The 24,583-nt window shown below is 38.8% G+C and overlaps 1 long non-coding RNA gene across 1 annotated transcript in view; it reads left to right on the top strand.

Annotated features, from left to right (window-relative positions):
• LOC309608011 overlaps window positions 1–16,694 on the top strand; it is a 52,031-nt gene extending 35,337 nt beyond the window's left edge. The window contains exon 3 of the long non-coding RNA XR_014232615.1: window positions 325–16,694. This is a non-coding gene — a long non-coding RNA (uncharacterized lncRNA). The remainder of the gene's footprint in view (window positions 1–324) is intronic.
• The last annotated feature ends 7,889 nt before the right edge of the window (window positions 16,695–24,583 follow it).

Genomic DNA, 24,583 nt, shown 5'->3' with positions numbered 1-24,583 from the left:
TCTATTGCTTTTTTGGGGTTTTTTTGGTTTTTTTTTTTTAATTTTTATTTATTTATTTATTTATTTATTTTTGGGTGTGTTGGGTCTTCGTTTCTGTGCGAGGGCTTTCTCTAGTTGCGGCAAGCGGGGGCCACTCTTCATCGCGGTGCGCAGGCCTCTCACTGTCATGGCCTCTTGTTGCGGAGCACAGGTTCCATACGCGCAGGCTCAGTAGTTGTGGCTCACGGGCCCATTTGCTCCGTGGCATGTGGGATCTTCCCAGACCAGGGCTCGAACCCGTGTCCCCTGCATTGGCAGGCAGATTCTCAACCACTGCGCCACCAGGGAAGCCCCTAAATGTCTATTGTTGAAGCCCCTAGTCTGCAGTGTTTTGCTGTGGCAGCCCAAGCTGACTACGGCACAGCCCCTCCTTGACTCAAGGGGCTGGTGCTCCCATGTTGGTTCTGAACAGCCTGTGTGTGGCCACACATTTCCCCACATGGCCCCCAGCCCCACTCAAATAGCACTCATGGTCCTAACCTTTCCAGCAACTTCCTGCTCCTCTTCCTCCCATTACTGTTCCTTGGAGTCCTGTTCTTGTAGGTGATGGATGGTTTGATCAACTACTCCATGCTTCATTATCACATTCATTCCCCACACTTCTAACCCAGGTATCCAGAGGCAGAATAGGTCTCTTGATACCCATCCAAGATCCTCACACAGATTTTGAGAAGGGCCCAACAAGCCTGCCAACGCTGACCTTATTTCAGAGCCTGGCAGAGGAAATGGGCCGAAGAAGTACCCACCCGAAGGGTCACCTTCGAAGGCCAACTACTGCCTTCATCATCTGGTCCCTGTTCCTGGGAACAGCCCAAGTGTTTGACTTCCTATTTAATCATCCTTCCAGTTGCACTATTGCCTCCTTCAGTAATTTTAGGATCATCATAATTTTTAACAAGCTAAAATGGGATCATTTCAGACGTTGAAGCAGGTTTTTTTTGTGTTTTGTTTTTTGACTGCTCACCATGCAGGCATCTTAGTTTCCTGACCAGGGATCAAACCCATGCCCCCTGCAGTGGAAACGCCAAGTCTTAACCACTGGACCACCAGGGAAGTCCCAGAACAGGACTTCTAATTAGAGAGTAGGAGGATCTTTTAGACCACCTCCCAGTAGCTTGATACTTTTATTCCATTTATCCACATGTGAGTATGGATCTTAGCCCACAAATTCAAAGAAGCAAGAAATACTCATTTTAAAATGTTTTTCCTTAGATTAAATGAAATACAATTCCTAGCCCCTTTTCTGCCAATCTGTGTGGCATCCATCCTTCCAAAACCCTTCTAGCATGCGGTCACACCAGGATCCAAAATGTCAGAACCTTATGGTGGTCAGTTTCTCATGGCACCCTGATGACCTCATTGGTGAGGCCACCTGCTTCCTTAAACAGAATCTCTTTGCTCTTTTCTTCTGCACCAGAAGTAGGTACAGGGCCTAAGGTGCAACCACCACATGCACCCCATTACTCTCCTTTGATCTAAGGGAAAAAAATCTCTCTTCCTCAGATTGTCCTTAAAAGAGCTCAGCATAAACCTGTCAAATCTGAGGTATTAGAAAAAACAAAAGCCAGAAAGAGAGATATCTCACTGGCAACTTCTGCTTCTGGCCTAATTACAAAAACTTTCTCTAAGCCAAAAAAAACATCCACACTTGTGGAACAATGGGGAAAGGGAGAATAGAGAGAAAAAGTAATACTTTCCTAGAGTGTCCTGGTCCACAAAAAACACATCCTGAATAGAAATATCTGATACAATTGCAGGAAAGTTCTTCTTGCTGAATTGCATTAGGCAGCTCATAACAGCACCAGCCTGGAAAGAAGACTCACTCCCAGCTCTTAATAATTCCCTATAAGCCACTTCACCTCTCTGGACTAAATTTTGTCCATTGATACATTCAACAAACTTTTATAAGCACTATCTCTGCAGGAATTTGGGGAGAGTGTGGTATAGGCCTTGGGGTTTAAAGATATGCCTTGACCTCAAGCTACACATAATCAGCCCAGAGCCAACTGCAAGGAAAGCCACACATCCGGGATGCTGTGAGGGTGCCAAGGAAGGGAATTTAACATGGCCTTTTTTTAGCAGTTTAAACAACACAGATGTATTATCTTGCAGGTCACAAGTCTGACACAGGTCTTACTGGGCTAAAATCAAGGTGTGGCAGGGCTGAGTTCCTTCTGGAATTTCTAGAGGAGAATCCATTTCTTTGCCTTTTCCAGCTTCTTTACCGCATGACCCCTTCTTCCATCTTCAAAGCCAGCAAAGGCAAGTCAAGTCCTTCTCACATTGGCATCACTCTGACCTTTTCTGCCTCCCTCATCCACGTAAAAAAAATTTTATTGAGGTGAAATTCCTGTAACATAAAATTACCATTTTAAAGTGCACAATTCACTGGCATTTAGTACATTCACAATGTTGTACAACCACCATGTATATCAAGTTCCAAAACATTTGAATCACCTAAAAAGAAAACTCTGTACCCAAGAAGCAGTCATTCCCCCCACCCCAGCTTCTGGCAACCATTAATCTTATTTCTGTGTCTATAGATTTACCTATTCTAAATAGTGCATATAAATGGAATCATACAATAGGTTACCTTTTGTGGCTTCTTTCACATAACATGTTTTTCAGGTTCATGCATGTTGTTGCATGTATCAGTACATCACTGGTTTTCATGGTTGAGTCATAAATATCCCATTGTATGGATATGCCACGTTTTGTCTAACTGTTCATCCTTTGATGAGCATTTGGATTGTTTCCACTTTTAGCTAATGTAAAGAGTGGTGCTATGAATATTTGTGTTGTTTGAGTGCCTGTTTTTAGTTCTTTTGAGTATATTCTCAGGACCAGAATTACTGGGTTATATCGTAACTCTGTTTAAATTTGAAGAATCCACCAACCTGTTTTCCACAACAGCTTCACCGTTTGACATTCCTACCAACAACGTATAAGGGCTGCAATCTCTCCACATCCTCATCAGCACTTGTTCTTCTCTGTTTTTGTTGGTGTGTGTGTATTATGTGGTGGGTGTCAGGTGGTGTCTTATTGTGGTTTTGATTTTGCATTTCCTTAATGACTAACGAGGATGCTGAGTCTCTTTTCAAGATTTGCTTTATAAATAACTGAATTTGGAGGACGTGAAGGAGATATTAAAGGAAGTGAAAAGAAAATAAGAAAACCATATTTACAGATTAAATCTGATGAAGCCATGGATAAACCATGGGAGTGGGGAAAGAGAAGAGGAAACCAACCAGAGAAAAATTCAGAAAGCAAAATTGTCAGAAGTTTGGGACCAGTTAACATGGGGGTTAAAGGAAAGAGAGACTCAAAGGGCCCCACCATCCTCATCTGTAAAATGGGAGGGCAGGGCCAGGCACCCTGGATGCACCCGGTACTGACATTCCTTTTCAGAGGGACTCTGCCTTGCAAATATCAAGGAGGCCTATGAGGTGAAATTTACTCAGAGTTCCATAAAATCGACGTTGCACTCATGTATTAACTGCTTCTGAGAATAAGGCTTTCTCAGTGCAGGGACAGTTGAGACAGAACACAATTAAAATGGAAACAATTCAATTTATTTAAAATTAATTGCTAATTAACTGAAGTAATTAATTTAAACCAATGTAGCCTCTAAATATCAGTCATCGTGTTTTACATAATATTACACCAGTCAAGTGCCAAAGATTTGTCACCCTGATTAAGACTACTGCCCTATCAAAACAGGAATAGAGATTCTAATGGGAATTAGTTTTTAAAGTTTGCACAATGGAAATAAGCCAATGTTCCAATTCCCAATTAGAGACATAAAAGTTTTATTTTAAAGTAGCATAATTCCCTGATAAGAAAGGCCAAGGTTACATTGGGAGTCACAGATTTTATAATGTGCAATTTCTTTGATTTGGGTTCTGGTTTTCTCCATTCCTACAGAAAAATGCCAAAGTTGTCATTCTTCCAAACTCACCTTAGACCTGACTTGATTGGAGCCAAAATGAATGCTTCTTCAAAGCTGTGCATGAATCACCAGGGAATTGTTCATTATACAATCTTCTTTTCACAATTTAGGAATGAATCTAATTCATAAAATAAATTTTTATGGTGTAATCTCAACAAGCAAGAACTGCACCTACTTTAAAAAAACAGAAGTGATAAATTTATCATCTGTGTTAATGCTAAATAAATACCATTTGATAGTGCTATGGTGAACACATGATATAATATTTTATATAACATTATGCACTAAAGCCCACCCACTCACAATAAAGCATCTTTTTTGAAAGATCGATGCATCCTTTGGTTTTATTATCACTATGTCATTAAGATAGCAAAAGAATGAAAGAATTTTGCCCTCCATAAGCTATATTAAAATATCTTTCATTTTCTCAAGTGCTTTTCTCCCATTCATTCATGATTGTTCATTTCTTTTTCTCGGCTTAGTCATCTTCAAGGCACACAATTCCATTCAACCATTAAATTGAACTACCACCTGACCAAGTAGTTTATATTCTCTCAATCTTATTCCTAATAAGATATAAAATGTGCATTTTTTTAGGACTCAGCATGATCAGGAAATCATCTCCACTGAGGGTTCACAGGGAGGCCAGGATGAAAGTTACAGGCTGAACTGTGAGGTTGGTGAGGAAAGGAATTAGAGGCAATGTCTTCTTCCTGATCTCACCTTCCCCAGATCATATACCTGGAACATTTTTACCTTAATGGGCACTGCTCATACTGGGGCCGGCTAAGTTCCTGAACCATCCTATAGGGGAAGCAAGCATCCTAACTTCTGACTCTCCCTTTCTTCCCATCCAGCAACTCCGCTTTGCAGAATAAAATGTCCTTTGTCTCTAGCCACATTTTGTCTTAAAGTCTATTTTGTCTCATCTTAGTATAGATATGCCAGCTCTCTTATGGTTGCTTCTTGCATGAAATATCTTTTTCCAACTGTGGTGTAATAAAAAAATAAATATTTGGTCTTTGTCCCTGGTTCCTGGCACAGAGCTCCTAAAACACTTGGCACTTAACCATCTTTTGTATGCTAATGGAATGATTCAGGTTGGTGGGGGGAGGGGGGAGTGGTACCTAAATAGCTTCAGGATGGGGGCTGGTTGCCAGAAAACCAACCATATGATTAGAGGGTTGGGAATTTCAGCCCTAACCCCCAACCCCTGATGAGAGGAGTGGAGCTGGAGACTGAGTCCAATCACGCATGCCCATGATTTAATCAATCATGCATACATAATGAAATGCCCATAAAACGCCTAAATGACAGAGGTTTGGAGAACCTCTGAGTTGGGGACTACATCCACATGTAAGGAGGGTGGTACACCCAAGAGGCTCTTGTGCTTGGGACACTTCCAGACCCCACTCTATCTACCTCTTCTTCTGGCAGTTCATTGATGTTCTTTATAATAAACTATAATAGTAAGTAGAGCACTTTCTTGAGTTTTATGAGTTGTTCTAGCAAATTATTGAAACTGGGGTGGTGGGGGTGCTGATCAGTGGAAACTCCAAATTTGTTGTCAGCTGGGCAGATATGTAGGTTGCCTGGGAACCCCACTTCCAGCTGGTGTTTGAAGTGGGAGCCGCTTTGGGGACTAAACCCTTTAACTTATGGGAAAAGATGTTAATTTCAGGCAGGTAGTGTCAGAATAGGATTGAATTGTTGGACATCCAGTTGGTATGAGAGGATTGGAGAATTGGTATGAGAAATAACATGTATTTGGTGTCCAAAACACATGCACCATCCTTTTATTTCAACCTAGTTGTTTCTTTGAATCTGAAGCATGTCTCTTTTAGACAGCAGATAGTTGGATCTTCTTTTTTTTAACCAGGTTTATAATTACTACCTTTTGATTTGATTGTTTTATCCCTTCATATTTCACATATTACTGACATACAGGCATTCCTCAAACATATCACAGGTTCAGTTCCAGACCACCACAATAAAGTGAATATCACAATAAACAGAGTCACAGGAATTTTTTAGTTTCCCAGTGCGTAAAAATGTTATGTTTACACAGTACTGTAGTCTATTAAGTGTGCAATGCATTGTGTCTGAAACAGCAATGTACATAGCTTAATTTAAAGACACCTAATTGCTAAAAATTGCTAACCATCATCCAAGAGCCTTCAGCAAGTCATAATCTTTTTGCTGGTGGAGCGTCTTGCCTGGATGTTGGTGGCTGCTGACTGGTCAGGGTGGTGGTTGCTGAAGGTTGGGTGACTGTGGCAATTTCTTAAAATAAGACAACGATGAAGTTTGCCACATCAATTGACTTCCTTTCACGAATGATTTCTCTGTATCATGCAATGCTGTTTTACCCACGATGGAACTGCTTTCAATATTGGAGTCAATCCTCTCAAAACCGCTGCTGCTTTATCAACCAAGTTTATGTAATATTCTAAATCCTTTGCTGTCATTTCAACAATTCTCACAGCATCTTCACTAGGAATAGGTCCATTTTTTAAAAACCCCTTTCTTTGCTCATCCGTAAGAAGCAACTATTCATCTGTTCAAATTCTATCCTGGGATTGCAGCAATTCAGTCACATCTTCAGGCTCCACTTCTAACTCTAGTTCTCTTGCTGTTTCCACCACATCTGCAGTTACTTCCTCCACTGAAGTCTTGAACACCTCACAGTCACCCATGAAGATTGGAATCAGCATCTTCTAAACTCCTGTTAATATTTTTTGATATTTTGGCCTCTTCCCGTGAATCAAAAATGTTCTTCATGTCATCTAGAATGGTGAATCCTTTCCAGAATGTTTTCAATTTACTTGTTTCAGATCCATCAGAGGAATCACTATCTATGGCAGCTATAGCCTTACACAATGTATTTCTTAAGCAATAAGGCTTTGAAAGTTGAAATTACTCCTTGATTCATGGGCTGCAGAATGAATGTTGCATTAGCAGACCTGAAAACAACACGAATCTCATTGTACAGCTCCATCAGAGCTCTTAGGTAACCAGGTGCATTGTCAATAAACAGTAATATTTTGAAAGAAATCTTTTTTCTAAGCAGTAGGTCTCAACGGTGGGTTTAAAATATTCAGTAAACCATGTTGTATACAGATGTGCTGTCGTCTAGGCTTTGTTGTTCCATTTATAGAGCACAGGCAGAGTAGATTTAGCATAATTCTTACGGGCCCTAGGATTTTCAGAATGGTAAATGAGCACTGGCTTCAACTTAAAGTCACCACTTGCATTAGCTCCTAACAAGAGAGTCAGCCTGTCCTCTGAAGCTTTGAAGGCAGGCGTTGACTCCTGCTCTCCAGCTATGAAAGACCTAGATGGCATCTTTTTCCAATAGAAGGCTGTTTCATCTACATAGAAAACCTGCTGTTTAGTGTAGTCACCTTCATTAATTATCTTAGCTAGATCTTCTGGATAACATGCTGCAGCTTCTACATCAGCACTTGTTGCTTCACTTTGCACTTTTATGTTATGGGTATGGCTTTTTCCTTAAACCTCATGAACCAACTTCTGCTAGCTTCACACTTTCCTTCTGTAGCTTCCTCACCTCTATCGATCTTCTTAGAACTGAAGAGTGTTAGGGCCTTGCTGTGGATTAGGATTTGGCTTAAGGGAATGTTGTGGCTGGTTTGATCTTCTATCCAGACACTAAAGCTTTCTTCATAAAAGCAATAAGGCTGTTTTACTTTCTTATTAATCGTGTGTTCACTGGAGTAGCACCTTTAATTTCCTTCAAGAACTTTTTCCTTACATTCACAACTTGGCTAACTCATTGGTACAAGAGGACTAGCTTTCTGCCTATCTCGGCTTTTGACATGCTTCCTCACTGAGCTTAATCACTTCTAGCCTTTGATATAAAGTGAGAGACGTGTGACTCTTCCTTCCATTTGAACACTTAGAAGCCATTGCAGGGCTATTAATTGGCCTTGTTTCAATATTTTTGTGTCTCAGGCAATAGGGATGCCCAAGGAGAGGGAGAGAGACAGGAAAATGGCCTGTCAGTGGAGCAGTTAGAACACACACAACATTGATTAAGTTCATGGTCTTACAAGAGTGTGGTTCATGGTGTCCAAAACAATTACAATAGTAACATCAAAAATCACTGATCACAGATCACCATAACAAATATAATAATAATTTAAAAGCTTGAAATATTGTGATAATCACCAAAATGTGACACAGAGACACAAAATAAGCAAGTGCTGTTGGGAAAATTGCACCAATAGGCTTGCTCAATGCAGGGTTGCCTCAAATCTTCTATTTGTAAAAAAAAAAAAAACCGCAACATCTGTAAAGTGCAATAGAGCAAAGCACAATAAAACAAAGTCTGCCTGTAGCTGGATTTATGTCTCATTTTGCTTTATAGTTTCTATGTGTCTCATGTCATTTTTGTTCCTCCATTTTTCCTTCACTGTGTTCTTTTTGCATTAAGTGGACATTTTCTGGCACATGATTTAAATTCCTTTAATGATTTTTAAGGGGTTTTTTTGAGTTATTTTATTAGTGCTTGCTCTAGGGTCAGTAATATTTTAACTTATTAGAATCTACTTCAGATTTATACTAACTTAATTCCTATAATATACAGAAACTTTGCTCCAATATAGCTCCAGTCCCATTCCCTAATTTGTTGTGTTATTATTGTCTGATACATTAAACCTATGTATGTTATAAATGCAAAGAATACAGTGCTATAGTTATTATTTTATATAATCTTATGTCTAAAGATAAAAGGGAAAAAATATATTCATAGTGTCTTTATATTAACTGACTTATTTACCAGTTCTCATTCTCTTCATTTCTTTCTGTGAATTTGAGTTACCGGCTGACTTCACTTTCTTACTCAGATATAGTTTCATTTCCTCTCTCCCCACTCCTCTGTACTGTTATTGTCAAATAAATTATACCTCTATATGTTATAGATCCAACAGTATAATTTCATAGATATTGTTCTGTGCAATTTTTAAACCAGTTTCAAAAAGAAATATATAATTATACTTTCTTTTGTAGCTACCCACATAATTACATTTACCATATATGTTGTTTTTCTATGTGAAATTGAACTACTCCCTGGCTTAATTTATTTTCAGCATCAAGAACTTCCTTTAGTATTTCTTATAAACCAAGTATGCTAGCAGTGAATTCTCTGTTTTTGCTTGTCTGGAAATCTTTATTTTGCCTTCATTTTAGAAAGATGTTTTGCTAGATATAGGGTTCTTGGTTGACAAATTTTTTTCCAGCACATTGAATATATTATCCCACTTTCTTCCAGATGCCACTGTTTCTGACCAAAAGTCAGTTGTTAACCTTATGGAATTCACTTCTATTTGTAGAGTCACTTTTTTCTTGCTGCTTTCAAGATTTTCTCTCTCTTTGTTTAACTATGATGCATCTGAGTGTGGATATATTTGTGTTTAAATTTCTTGGGGCTTATTGAGCTTTTTGAAGAGTAAGTTAATGTTTTGCTTTTATCAAATTTGGAAATTTTTCAGTCATTATTTCTTTGAATATTTTTTCTGCCTCTTCTCTGTCCTCTCCTTTTGGTATTCCCATTACACATATTTTGACACAATACATTTCTCTGAGAATCTGTTCATTTTTCATATTTTTCCCTGTTTTTCAGATGCATAGTCTCTATTGATCTAGATTCAAGTCTGCTGATTTTTTTCTTCTACCAGCCAAATACACTGTTGAATCCCTTTGGTGGATTCCTATAAGAATAGTTAATCACTTCCTGCTAATTCCTTTTGCTAAATCCAGTAATTCAATTCTGCCTTCCAAAGGTGACCTAAGCCTGACCCCCAGGCACATCCCTCCTGAGAGATTTCAGGACCTTGTCTTACCAACTTTCAAGGAGGTTTGGTCAACATCACTGGATTCAAGGCAAATGCCATTATTCCTGTTTTAAATAAATGAGAAAATTAAAACACAGAATTGAGCAGTAATTTTTTCAGAAAATGAAGGACTGGAGCCGAGGTCTTCAGAGTTTTAATCAAGCCAGTTACTGAGTGTGTATACGAGTCACCCAGGGATTTGTTTAAAATCTGAGAACAGTAATACAATAGGCAACTAGTTACAGGTTCAAAAGCACTTAGGAGAGAACAACAGGCAAGTCCAAACATTGAAAAATAAAAAGAAGAGAAAATACCTCATTTTCCAGTGGAGAGATTGTTACTACACTGGAGTCAAGAGAAAGGACTGCAAGCTGGGACTTAGTGACCAGATAGTTCTCACCCTTAGTCAGAACTCAGTAAGAACCTTACCTTAGTAAGAACATTATCCTAAGTATGACTAACTTTCCCAACTGCAAATAACCTTAAAGAAAAAACTGACAATTAGAACATTTTAAGCCATTAGCTGAAATGAGAGTTTCAAAGCAGTAACTTTAGATCACCTCTGGAGTTGGATGGTTTCCCTTTGTTTTTTAAATTTATACACTATTTTGTTCCAAAAAGACTTAAGATTATTTCTGGAATTTATTTTTGTACAAACATTTACCAAGTGTCTATGATGGCAGGCTCTTTTATATAAATGAATAGAGCAAGGCCCTGCCACCAACATCTCAGAAACAGGGAACTGAGCACATAGATCCAAACCCAGTCTGTGGAATCAGGCAGCCCTAGATCTGTGCCCCAGCTCCTTTCCTTATTAAGGTAAAACCTTGGACCTGCTATTTGACCTCTTCAATCCTCAGGTTCTTTGTAAAACAGGGAAAACCACATCATCTGCTTCACTGGATTTGGTGGCAGTTAAATTGTATAATTCTCCAAATGTTGAAGACATGACTATCTTTCAAACCTATACTGAATGGGAGACACAGTCATTTAACTCACTAATGAGGAAACCAGTAGGGTCACAAAGCTGATTCAAAGGCATATGTGAGAGACTGATACACATAATAAATGAAAAAAAGTGCTAGAATAAGATTGCTAAATTATTTTTAGACTGGTATATCCTATAGAGTAATAAAACTTAATATTTGGGGTTATCTTTTCCATGGAAATTATTTGCATTTCTGCCACCCAAAAATTATTTGAAATTTATCAGTCTGCTACAAGTTGGCATCTAATTCCTCCTGGACCTGAATCAATAGTAAATGGGAGGTCAAACAAAGATGTATGTCTAGAGAATTAGATAATCTTTGGGTAGTCCTGTTAGACAATATTCCAGCATGAAAAGACATGCTGTCATCAGTTTGCCTTATTTCCAAGTTTGGGATAATTTTTCTTAATACACCTTAAGTGTTTAGCACAGAGCTTGCTACATAATAAGTGCTGAAAATATGATAGCATATTTATCATTTCATTCTTTATAATCCTAGCTCTGCTGCATACTAGCTGGGTGGTCTTAGGCGTGTTTTCTCTTTGCTTTAGTTTTTTCATCTATAAAATGGGGATAATGGTGTTTTCTACCACACAAGCCTATCAGGAGGATTAAGTAAAGATTTAATATGCACAAGACACTTAGTATCTGGCACATAGGAGTCACTAAATAAGTGAAAGTGAATGCTGTCATTCTCCAGAACACTTGGTGTCACACTACAGCCAATATTTTCACAATATAAGGAAATGAAAGGGGAGGAAATTGCTGTAATGTTGAGAGGATGGGCATAGCTGGTCAGAGAATGCCCAAAGAAGACCTTTGCAGCTTGAACTTGGACTAAATAACAAGCTATTTATAGCTGTGCTGGGAAACCAGCTCACCCTTGCCTCAAGCATTATTAAAATGGACGTGTTCCAGAGTTCTGAAAGCAAAGATAAATTTCATACTCTTGTCTACTTTTTGTCCTCATCCTCACATAGTAATAATATGCAACACACTTTCACAGGTTACTACAAGCACTGCCCCATTCTTCTAGACCTCTTGTGACCATGACATGGGGATGAAAATGTTAATTACATTTTACTAAAAGCAGCTTCCCCAACACGTTTGACTGCCTTATTTGATGTGGAAATAGAAAGCAAATGTCATCACCAACCAAACGCTCTACACAATCACAGCCCAAATAGACAAGAAGCTACACTATTTTCATATTTTCTCCTCTGTGTGAGAAGCATCTGAACTGTGTGTAGAGAAGACTAATTATTCTCTTCCCACAATCTTCTCCTGGAATTGGTACATTGGGGAATGCACTTTAGACCAATGACCAGCTTATGCTGGTGTAAATAAGACACCCATCCGAGCGTTGTGGACTTTTCTGTTCCATGAGTCATTATATGAAGGATAAATAACATGATCATAAATACCCAGAACCCCCAGAGTCAGAACAGCTATTTTTTTTCAGTGCACACAAATATTGATGAAAATAGGTTTAATGGCAGTTCCTGTGGATACAAGTTACTAGGAGGCCACCTGGAGTTGTGTTTCTCTTCTCCCAGGTCGTGGTTCCTAAGCTGAGATTCAGGTCTGTGAAGCCAGAGAGTTCAGACTGTGACTATCACTGAAGATGTGCATTTTAATAAGCCCATTTCAAGGATAAGATGGGCTATGCTGTGTCACCCTATAAACAGGTGATTAGTGTCAAAAGGTTATCACGGCCTTTTCAGAAGTGATTCATCCTTCCCTATTTATTTATTCATCTATTCATTTGTTGACTGTCTCTAATGATAGAAGTAATAACTATATTACCAATTTCAGATAATCGGTATATCACAGAAAAGTACACGGAAATAGCCAAAAATTCTGCATAATTCCACCACCCAAATATAATCCTGGCAACCGGTTTTTGTTTTGTGTACTTCTAAAGTCGTTCATGAGAGAAAGATTAATCATACCTTTGTACATTTGTTCATACATTTGTAACCTGCCTGGCAGGTGAGGGTTTGTTCCAGTTATCTAAGTCTGCATAACAAACCACCTCCAAACTTAGTAGCTTTAAAAACATCAATATTTATTTTACCACACAAATCTGCAATTTGGGCAGGGCTTGATGGGGACAGCTTGTCTGTGCTCCACTTAGCACCATCTGGGGCAGCTCAAAGGCTGGGGTGGCATTATCTGAAGGCCACCTGGTTTGCACGCCAGGTGCCTGGGCTGGAAGACTAAGACCTGAGACTGAACAATTGGGTGTTCCCAGGCACCTCTTGTTTTCTATGTGCTCTGCCCTCATGTTGTCTCCAGCATGGTAGCTTCAGGTGGGCTGGACTTCTTACATGTCAACTTAGGGTTCCCAAAGCTTGTGTACTGCCTGGGGTTGGGGGGACACTGTGTCACTTTTATAACTTGGCCTTGAAAGCACACAGCATCACTTCCACCACATTCCACTTGTTAGAATCGAGTCACTAGAACAAGCCCATATACACAGAGAGGGCAAACTGGAATCCATCTTCTCAGAGGAACATCAAAGAGTTTCTGAGCATGTTTTAAAACCCCAGGGAATTTAGCAACTAAATGAATAGTTGAATAAATAAATAGGTAAGTATGAATCACTTCTGAGAAAGGTTGTGAAAATCTTTTAACACTAATCATCTGTTTCTATTGTGTGCAGTATAGCCCATCTCATTCTTGAAATATACCTATTGAAGAAAATGCATACCTTCTGTGGCAGTAAACATTTGTTGGAATGGACCTAACAAAACATGAGTATTTTCCTGTATCAGTGAATAATTTAACAGCATGATTTTAAGAGTTGCATTGTGGATTTATCATAATTTATTTAAGCAATTTCCAATCACTCAATGTCAGATATTTAAACCATTTACTTTGTTATATAGATAACTCTATGATTACAGAGTTTTCTGTTTTCTTTTGATAATTTCAGGAACATAGAAGTTCTGGATGAAAGGGATATGTATTTTTAAGGTTTTGACTATCTACTGCAAAAGTGGCCTAGATACTTTAAAAGAAACTTCAGTTTTTATGAAATTTTACAAAATTAAGCAGAAGATACAGAGATTTCCCATATGCTCCCACAGCATAGCCTCCCCCATTATCAACACTTGGTACATTTGTTATATTGATGTACCTACACTGACGCATCATAATCACTCAGAGTCTATAGTTTATACTAGGCTTCACCTTTGGTGTCGTACCTTCTATGGGTTTGCACAAATGTGTAATAATATATAACCATCATTATAATATCATACAGAGTATATACAGAGTTTAATGACATGTATCCACCATTATAGTATCAGACAGAATAGTTTCACTGCCTTAAAATTCCTCTGTGCTCTGCCTTTTCTCCATCCCTCCCACCAACCACTGGCAACCACTGATCCTTTTGCTGTCCCCATGGGTTTGCGTTTTCCAGAATATCATATAGATGAAATCAAAGATTATGTAGCCTTTTCAGAATGGTTTCTTTCACTTAGTAGTATTTATTAAAATTTCCTCCATGTCTTTTCCTGGCCTGATAACTCACTTCTTTTTAGCACTAATTAATATTCCATTACCTGAATGTACCAGAGTTTATTTATTCATTTACCTAATTGAAGAACATTTTAGTTGCTTCCAAGTTTCGGCATTTATGAACAAAGATGTTTTAACATCTGTGTGCAGGTTTGTGTGAACATAAATTCTCACCTCCTTTGGTTGTATACCAAGGAACATGACTGCTGGATCATATGATAAGCCAATGTTTAGTTTTTTGAGAAACTGTCTTCCAAAGTGACTGTATCACTTTGCATTTCCACGAGTAATGAATAAAAGTCCCTGTTGCTTCACACCCTCACCAGCATTTGGTGTTGTCAGTGTTCTGGATTTTGACCTTTCTTATAGGTGTGTTGTTCTCTCTCCTTTTTGTTTTAATTTGCATTTCCCTAATGATACAGGATATGAAGCATCTTTTGATATGCTTATTTGCCATTTATATATCTTCTTTGGTGAGGTCTTTGGCCCGTGTTTTAATCAGGTTTTTTTTTAATTGTTGACTTTTAAGAGTTCTTCATATATTTTGGATAAGAGTTCTTTATCAGATGTGTCTTTTTTCCTAGCCTGTGCCTTGTGTTTTCATTCTCTTGACAGTATCTTTTACAAACAGAAATTTTTACTTTTAATGAAATTCAGCTTATTGATTATTTCTTTCATGGACCATACCTTTGGTATTGTATCTAAAAAGTCTGTGTCAAATCCAAGGTCATCCAGATTTTCTATGCTAACTGTTTTACAGTTTTGCATCATACATTTAGGTCTGTGACCCATTCTGAGTTAGCTTTTGTGGAGGGTGTATCATCTGTGTCTACACTCATGTCATGTCCAGTTGTCCCAGCTCCATTTGCTGAAAAGACTACTTTTTCTCCAGTGTATTGCCTTCATTCCTTTGCCAAAAACAAGTTGACTGTATTCATGTGGGTCTACTTCTGCACTTTCTATTCTGTTCCATTAATCTATCTGTCTATTCTTCTGTAAATACTACACTGTCTTGATTATATTTTAGCTTTATAGTAAGTTTTGAAGTCAGATAGTGTCAGTCCTCCAACTTTGTTCTTGTCCGTCAATATAGTGTTGGCTATTCTGAGTCTTTTGCCTGTCCATATAAACTTTAGAATCAGTTTATTAATCTCCACATTATAACTTGCTGGAATTTTGATTGGGAAGGCATTGAATATATAGGTCAAGTTGGAAAGAACTTACACCTTGACAGTATTGAGTTTTCCTCTCCATGAACATGGAATTTATATCCATTTATTTAGTTTTTCTGATTTGTTTCATCAGGGTTTTGTAGTTTTACTCATATAGATCTTGTTAGATTTGTACTTAAGTATTTTACATTTTGGAGTGCTAATATAAATGGTATTGTGTTTTTACATTATTGTGATTTGTTCATTGCTCATATCTAGGAAAGCAATTGACTTTTGTATATTAACCTTGTATCCAACAAACTTGCTATAGTAACTTATTAGTTCCAGGAGGTCTTTTTGTTCTTTCAGATTTTCTCCATAGTCAATCATGTCCTCTGCAAACAAACAGTTTCATTTCTTCCTTCCTAATCTGTATACCTTTTATTTCCTTTTCTTTTCTTATTGCATTAGCTAACACTTCCAGTGTGATGCTGAAAGCTTTGAGTTTCTCTCCTTTAATTATAACATGAGCTGTAGACTTCTTGTAGATTTTTTAATCAAGTTGAGGAAGTTCAAGTTCCTAGTTTACTGAGAGTTTTTAATCATGAATAGGTGTTGGATTTTGTCACATGCTCTTTTTAATTCTAATGATATGATCATGTGATTTTTCTTCTTTAGCCTGTTGCTGTGACAGATTACATAAATCAATTTTAAGTGTTGAACTAGCCTTGCATACTTGGGATAAATCTCACTTGGTTTTTGTATATAGTGCTTTGTATACATTGTTGGATTTGATTTGTTAATATTTTATTGAGGATATTTGCATCTATGTTCATGAGAGATATTAGTTTTCTTTTCTTCTAATGCTTTTGTGTGGTTTTGATAGAAGGGTAATGCTGCCCTCATAGAATGCATTAAGAAGTATGCCTTCTGCTTCTACTGAAAAAAATTTTTAGAGAATTGGTATAATTTCTTCCCTAAATGTTTGGTAGAATTTACCAGTTAATCCAGTTGAGACTGGTGCTTTCTATTTTAGAAGGTTATTAATTATTGAGTCAATTTCTTTAATATATATAGGTCTACTCAGATGGTTTATTTCTTCTTGTGTGAGTTCTGGCAGACTGTGTTGTTCAAGGAATTGATGTATTTAGGTTATCAAAATTGTGAGCATAGAATTGTTCCTAGTATTTCTTATTTATTTATTAGTTAGCCAAGCTAGAGGCTTATCAATCTTATTGATCTTTTCAGAGCACCAGCTTTTGGTTTCATTGTTATTATTTGGGAGAAAACTGTTAACTGTTAGATCATTTAAGAGTAAGAAAAATAAGTTTTATAGTTTACTTTCACTTATTCCTTCTTTGATGTTCTTTCTTTGTATAGATCTAAGTTTCTGACTTATAATGTTTTCCTTCTCTCTAAAAGAACTTTTAACGTTTCTTGCAAGACAAGTCCACTGGCAATAAATTCCCTCAATTTTTGTTTTTCTGCAAAAGTCTTTATATCTCCTTCACTTTTGAAGGATGACTTCACAGGGCACTGAATTCTAGGTTGGGTGGTGACGGGTTTCTCTCAACAACTTAAATATTTCATTCTAGTCTCTTCTTGCTTGCATGGTTTCTGAGGAGAAGTCAGATGTAATTCTTACCTTTGCTGCTCTATAGATAAAACGTTTTCCCCCTCCGGCTTCTTTCAGGAGTTTTCCTTAATCTTCAGTTTTCTGTAGTTTGAAAATATATGCCTAGTTGTAGGTTTGGGGAGTTTGAGGGGTTTGTTTGTTAGTTTCTGCATTTACCCTGCTTGGTGTTCTCTAAACTTCTTAGATCTGTGGTTTGGTGTCTGACATTAATTTGGGGAAATTCTCAGTCATTACTGTTTCAAATATTTCTTCTGTTCCTGTCTCTTCTCCTTCTAGTACTCCCACTCTCATATGTTAAACCTTTTGTAGTTGTTCCACGGTTCTTGGATATTCTGTTCTGTTTTTTTCCCCAGTCTTTGTTCTCTTTGCTTTTTGGTTTTGGGGTATTCTATTGAGACATCCTCAAGCTCAGAGATTCTTCCCTCAGCTATGTCCAGTCTACTAAAAGCCCATTAAGGGCATTCTTCATTCCTGTCACAATGTTTTTTATCTCAATCATTTCTTTTTGGTTTTCTTAGAATTCCCATCTTTCTTCTTACATTGCCCTTTTGTTCTTATATGCTGTCTACTTTATCCATTAGAGCTCTTAGTATATTAATCATAGTTGTTTTAAATCCCCAGTGTGATCATTCCAACATCTCTCCTTTATCTGAGTCTGGTTCTGATGCTTGTTCTGTCTCTTTATACTGTGTTTTTTGCCTTTTGGTATGTCTTGTAATTTTTCGTTGATAGCCTAGAATGATGTACTGGGTAAAAGCAACTGTTGTAAATAGACATTTAGCAATGTATCAATAGTAGTGAGGTATGAGGGAAGGGGAAGCATTCTATAATCCTATAATTAGGTTTCAGTGTTATGTTTATTTGGATTATGATTCCAGCTGATATCTAATGCAAAAACGGGAGAAAATGTAATTTAAAAAATAACAGGATCCATGTCAAAATGATGTCTGTTCTGACAGTATTTCATATCAGTTGTGCTTCTCAATACAGCATTATTTTACTCCTTTGCCTATTAACTGCTTTGCTGTGGACAATTTTTTTAACTGTGCATAACAATTTCTCTTACTTATGAATGATTACCAAATATACAAGATTTTACACTGTGCCTCTCAATCTGCTTCCATCCTTTGGAATGAATTCCTTTCTATTGATCTATTTCTAATTTTGTTTGAAAGTATGGCCTAGTCTTGATATGCGGTGTAAATGGCTTTTGTTGGAACTGAAGATTGTGCTTTCCAGTCCAGCTTTCCTCTAGCTCTGCTTTCAATTAAAGTTCAATTTTGCTCCATTGTTGGCCACAGTATGAGATGCATTATATAAAATCTAATTTGCATATACTGAAACATTAGAAGCACACCAGAGGCACTTCTTATTACTTAAATTCTAAAATTATTCCCTTATCCCACATCTGGTGGGAGCATGTAAGGTTCATTTTTTTCCTATCCTCTGAAATCCCCCTGTGAGCCATTAGTGTTAGATGAAATCATCCTCAAAGACTCTGAAAAGAACTTTATCAAAGAGTCATACCTCTAGCATTGTGCTTTCTTGTTTTATTCACACATAAAAAAGTCAATATTCACATGAACAATTTAGCTTTACTTATTTCTACAAGCACAATGACATTATATTTACACTTAAGAAAGTGAGAAGGATCAATGATTTCTTGGAATTCTCTCTCTCTCTCTCTCTCTCTCTCTCACACACACACACACACACACACACACACTCACAAGGTCTTGTATATATATTCTATTTTGGTTATAACCCCTGTGGTTGCACAAAGCAGAAACCCAAAACAAACAAATTTAACCAAGTGAAAATTCATTTGTTCAAATAACCAGAAACTCCAAGGGCAGATTTTCAGGCACTGATGACCTAAGGGCTATAGGTACAAGCAGTATCTTCAGGCTTCAGTCTCAATCTCTTGCTACATTGGACTGGTTTGGATCAGGTGCTTATCCCTGAACCAACTCCTGTGGCCAGAGTGTGAAACCTGTCCATTGAACAGGTCTGGTCATGTAAATCTCCTGAGTCCAAGCCCATCCAAACACTTTGACAGAGAGTTGGGAGGGGTATTTCCCATGGAAAGATCAAACTGATTGCCAGAAAATGGTGGTATATTGTGGGAGGTACACAAAATCAATATCCACTAAACTCTGTAGACAGTTTGGAGAATCAAGCATTCCTCCAAACCAGATCTGACTCTCAGCCCTCTTATTCAACTACTGTGCTTCAATAAACGAAATGATTCAGTCAAGAAATTAGGTCAGTGAAAAACATTTGAAAACTTGCACTGTGTTGAAATATGGAGCCTCCAAGTATTTCTCTTTTCAAATGGTATGCTGTCATCACACATACCAATGCAGTAGCTCACCATAGTCATCATGCCAGTAAGAGGGTCAGCACATATGAAAAAAAGGGTTAATAATTCCAGTCACAATTGAGGCAACATATTTATCTCATCTATCTTCCAAAAGGCCACTAAAATGACAGTAAGAAAAAATAATTTTAAGAATAAACATGGTAGTACAAAGAGAATCATAGAAGAGATGACAGCAGAAAGATCTTGGAAGCTGGGAAGCAGATGGATAAGACTTGTGAAAGGTGAAAACCGGGCCAGCAAGGGGTGTGGGATCCAGAAGCAAGTCAAATCAAGGCAGAACGGGTGAAAATTAAGGGCTTCGAGTGGAGTTTAGGTGGGGAATCAAAAAAGAAGAATCTGACAAAGGTTAGGCAGAGAAGTAGACATCCAGACCTGCCTTCCAACCCAGAGTAGCCTGGGGGCTAGCCTTACAGCACTCGGGTAAAAGACAGGAGGTGTCGTCTCTGGAGGCGTTGAAAGAGAGACACTGAAAACATGTGGGCCTCAGGAGAGGTGTGTACTGAAAGGTGTATCTTTCCTCAAGAATTCTAAATTTGATTTTTTTAATGAGATAGAATTGACACTGTGTATGTTTAAGGTGTATGTATTTATTAGATACAGTCATATATTGCAATATGACTATCACCCTAAATTTGACCCTGGATTTCCAAGTTATTATGAAGGTATAGTAGTCAGGTAGAAGAATAGAAAATATTTTTATAATTTATTTTATTGAAGTATAGTTGATTTACAATGTTGTGTTCATTTCTGCTGTATAGCTAATTGTTCAGTTTATATATATATATACATACATATTCTTTTTAATATTCTTTTCCATTATGGTTTATCACAAGATATTGAAGATAGTTCCCTGTGCTATACAGTAGGACCTTGTTGTTTATCCATCCTATATAAAATAGTTTGCACCTGCTAATCCCAAACTCCTAATCCATCCTTCTTCCACCCCCTCCCTCTTGGCAACCACAAGTCTAGAACATATTTTATTAGCAATTTGTTAGCTCTATTTATGCTTTTTATGTTGATAGAGATGTAGTATGTGGGCCTCCATGGGTACTCTTGCCTCAGGTCCTACAAACAGAGTTCAAAACAAACAGAATAAAAGAACCTTGAGGAACACAGACAGTGTAGGGAACAGAAACAAACAACAACAACAAGCCACACTGTAACTGACATGCTCATAGAGATAGGAAGAGATGCTGCCCAAGAGGTGGAAGGAGCCTGAGCCCCTTCCAGTTGCTGCCTCTCCCTGGCCTTGGCAGAGCCACTGGCTTGAGTGAACAGAGGCCCCTCAGAGCATCCTGTGCTGCCTGTAAGAACATCCCCTTCTGGAGAGATCCCACATGCATGATTGGCACCACTTTCCATGCACCTTAGGGGGTCCCATGGAGCTCCTTTGCTCATGGCAGAAACTATCCCCCCTCCACCGACATTCCACTACCGTTAGGCCTGAGCCTGTGTCCCTTGGTCACTGAGAAGAACAGGACAAGAACCTCAGCCCAATGGCATTGAATTCCCTAAGCTGCTTCCCCCACCCTTTGTTTCCTAGCCCTGAACCTCCACTCTGACCTCTGGAATATGGGATTAGATACAAACTCCATCACCAGCAAAACCCTTACATCCTCAATTTCTTTTCTGAAAATTCTCTTCACTTTCTGACCCTCAAAGAGACCTGGCTTCTCCTAAAGCTATAGTTTTCCACATGCCTGATGCAGGTGGTATCCGTTTTCCCTGCCACGTCCCCTGCACCACGGGGCCTCCTCACCATTTCCATTTCTGTCTGCTCCCCACTAACACCCCTCTGAAGTTCCTCTGAAGCTCAAGTGTGCACATTCCATCAGCCAACACCTTTATTAGACTATCTTAAGGTCACTTCCCCTCATTCCATGAAGATCTTAGCACCTGGCTTGTGGTCCCTTTCTTCAGCACTAAACCAGCTGTAACATTTGGCATGTCAGTATGGAGACGGTCTACCCAACACCCTGGCTGTTTGGTTCCTTAAGTTTCCCTCCTCCAAGCAACCATTTCCTGAGCTCCCCTGCCCCCAGAACACTTCATCATTACTCTGCATCCATACTCTGCCCTCTCACTTTGCCAGCTCTCTCAGCCAAACCCCAGTTCCACTCACTCCACATGTGCGCCTATGCAGTTGACCATGGCTGGAAGAAAATGAGGTAACAAGGCTGACTGACCTTATTTAAATTTGTGATCAGTAATCCCACTTGGGACTTTAGTGCTGATTAGCAGAATGAACACCCTTCTTTCTTCCTTTTCCACCCCTACTTTCCTAGGTTAATATTTCACCTTTTCAAACCCTTGTACACTGTTGGCAAGAATGTAAATTGGTGCAGCTACTATGGAAAAGAGTAAGGATGTTCCTCAAAAAACTAAAAATAAAGTTACCGTATGATCCAGCAATCCCCCTCCTGGGAATATACCAAGATAAAACTCTAATTCAAAAAGATACATGCACCCCTCTGTTCATAGCAGCACTGTTTACAATAGCCAAGACATGGAAACAACCTAAATGTCCATCGACAGATTAATGGATAAAGAAGATTTGGAGAATGGGGCCCAAGTTTCCACAGAGCTGGAACTCCTGGCTTGGGGTCTCGTCCCTCCACTGTCACTGAACTGCCCCGGAGCCCAAGGGGAGGGTGGCCTCACTGAGGCTGCTGGCTCTGGAGGGGCCCCAGCAGCCAAAGCCATGACGGTCCTGGGGACTGCAGGCCGGATCACTCATCCTGGGGTGAGCCAGCTGCCATGTCATGAGGACGCTCAAGCAGTCCTAAGGAGACATCCATGTGGCAAGGAACTGAGGTCTCCTACCTACAGCCATGCCGCACCACACAGCATGGGGGACCCTAGTTCCCCGACTAGGGATTGAACCCACACTGCCTGCACTGGAATCGCGAATTCCCAAGCACTGGAATGCCAGGGAAATCCCTGTCTTTTATTATAAAAAATGTGAGTACAAGAAGACCCCAGAGCTTCCAAAAGGCTCTTGTTGATCCAGCCATGTGTCCACGCTGTGCCTCTGAGATGGGAGAGACAAGTTCAGGACATTCGTGCACAAGAGACCTCCCAGCTCCATGAAATATCAAATGGCAAAAACCTCCCAGAGATCCCCATCTCAGTGCCAAGACCCAGCTCCATTCAATGACCAGCAAGCTCCAGTGCTGGACACCCTATGCCAAACAACTAGCAAGACAGGAACACAACCCCACCCATTAGCAGAGAGGCTGCCTAAAATCATAATAAGGCCAGAGACACCCCAAAACACAGCACCAGACATGGACCTGCCCACCAGAAAGACAAGATCCAGCCTCATCCACCAGAACTCAGGCACTAGTTCCCTCCAACAGGAAGCCTACACAACCCACTGAACCAACCTTAGCCACTGGGGGCAGACACAGAAAACAATGGGAACTATGAACCTGCGGCCTGTGAAAAAGAGACCCCAAACACAGCAAGGTAAGCAAAATGAGAAGACAGAGAAACACACAGCAGATGAAGGAGCAAGGGAAAAACCGACCAGACCTAACACATGAAGAGGAAATAGGCAGTCTACCTGAAAAAGCATTCAGAATAATGATAGTAAAGAGCATCCAAAATCTTGGAAATAGAATGGAGAAAATACAAGAAACGTTTAACAAGGACCTAGAAGAATTAAAGAGCAAACAAACAGTGATGAACAACACAATAAATGAATTTAAAAATTATCTAGAAGGGATCAATAGCAGAAAAACTGAGGCAGAAGAACGGATAAGTGACCTGGAAGATAAAATAGTGGAAATAACTACTGCAGAGCAGAATAAAGAAAAAAAAATGAAAAGAATTGAGGACAGTCTCAGAGACCTCTGGGACAACATTAAATGCACCAACATTCGAATTATAAGGGTCCCAGAAGAGGAAGAGAAAAAGAAAGGGACTGAAAAAATATTTGAAGAGATTATAGTTGAAAACTTCCCTAATATGGGAAAGGAAATAGTTAATCAACTCCAGGAAGCACAGAGAGTCCCATACAGGATAAATCCAGGGAGAAACATGCCAAGACACATATTAATCAAACTATCAAAAATTAAATACAAAGAAAAAGTATTAAAAGCAGCAACGGAAAAACAACAAATAATATACAAGGGAATCCCCATAAGGTTAACAGCTGATCCTTCAGCGGAAACACCCCAAGCCAGAAGGGAGTGGCAGGACATATTTAAAGTGATGAAGGGGAAAAACCTACAACCAAGATTACTCTACCCAGAAAGGATCTCATTCAGATTTGATGGAGAAATTAAAACCTTTACAGACAAGCAAAAGCTAAGAGAATTCAGCACCACCAAACCAGCTCTACAACAAATGCTAAAGGAACTTCTCTAGGCAGGAAACACAAGAGAAGGAAAAGACCTACAATAACAAACCCAAAACAATTAAGAAAATGGTAATAGGAACAAACATATCAATAATTACCTTAAATGTAAACGGATTAAATGCTCCAACCAAAAGACATAGACCAGCTGAATGGATACAAAAACAAGACCCATATATATGCTGTCTACAAGAGACCCACTTCAGACCTAGGGACACATACAGACTGAAAGTGAGGGGATGGAAAAAGATATTCCATGCAAATGGAAATCAAAAGAAAGCTGGAGTAGCAATTCTGATATCAGACAAAATAGACTTTAAAACAAAGACTATTACAAAAGACAAAGAAGGACACTACATAATGATCAAGGGATCGATCCAAGAAGAAGATATAACAACTGTAAATATTTATGCACCCAACATAGGAGCACCTCAATACATAAGGCAAATACTAACAGCCATAAAAGGGGCAATCAACAGTAACACAATAGTAGGGGACGTTAACACCCAAATTTCACCAATGGACACATCATCCAAAATGAAAATAAATAAGGAAACACAAGCCTTAAATGATACATTAAACAAGATGGACTTGATTGATATTTATAGGACATTCCATCCAAAAACAACAGAATACCCTTTCTTTTCAAGTGCTCATGGAACATTCTCCAGGATAGATCATATCTTGGGTCACA

The sequence above is a fragment of the Balaenoptera borealis genome (assembly GCF_965194805.1).
Source record: "Balaenoptera borealis genome assembly, chromosome: 12".
Taxonomy (NCBI): domain Eukaryota; kingdom Metazoa; phylum Chordata; class Mammalia; order Artiodactyla; family Balaenopteridae; genus Balaenoptera; species Balaenoptera borealis.
The sequence above is the reverse complement of the archived record's forward strand: the minus strand, read 5'-3'. Positions and strand labels throughout refer to the sequence as shown.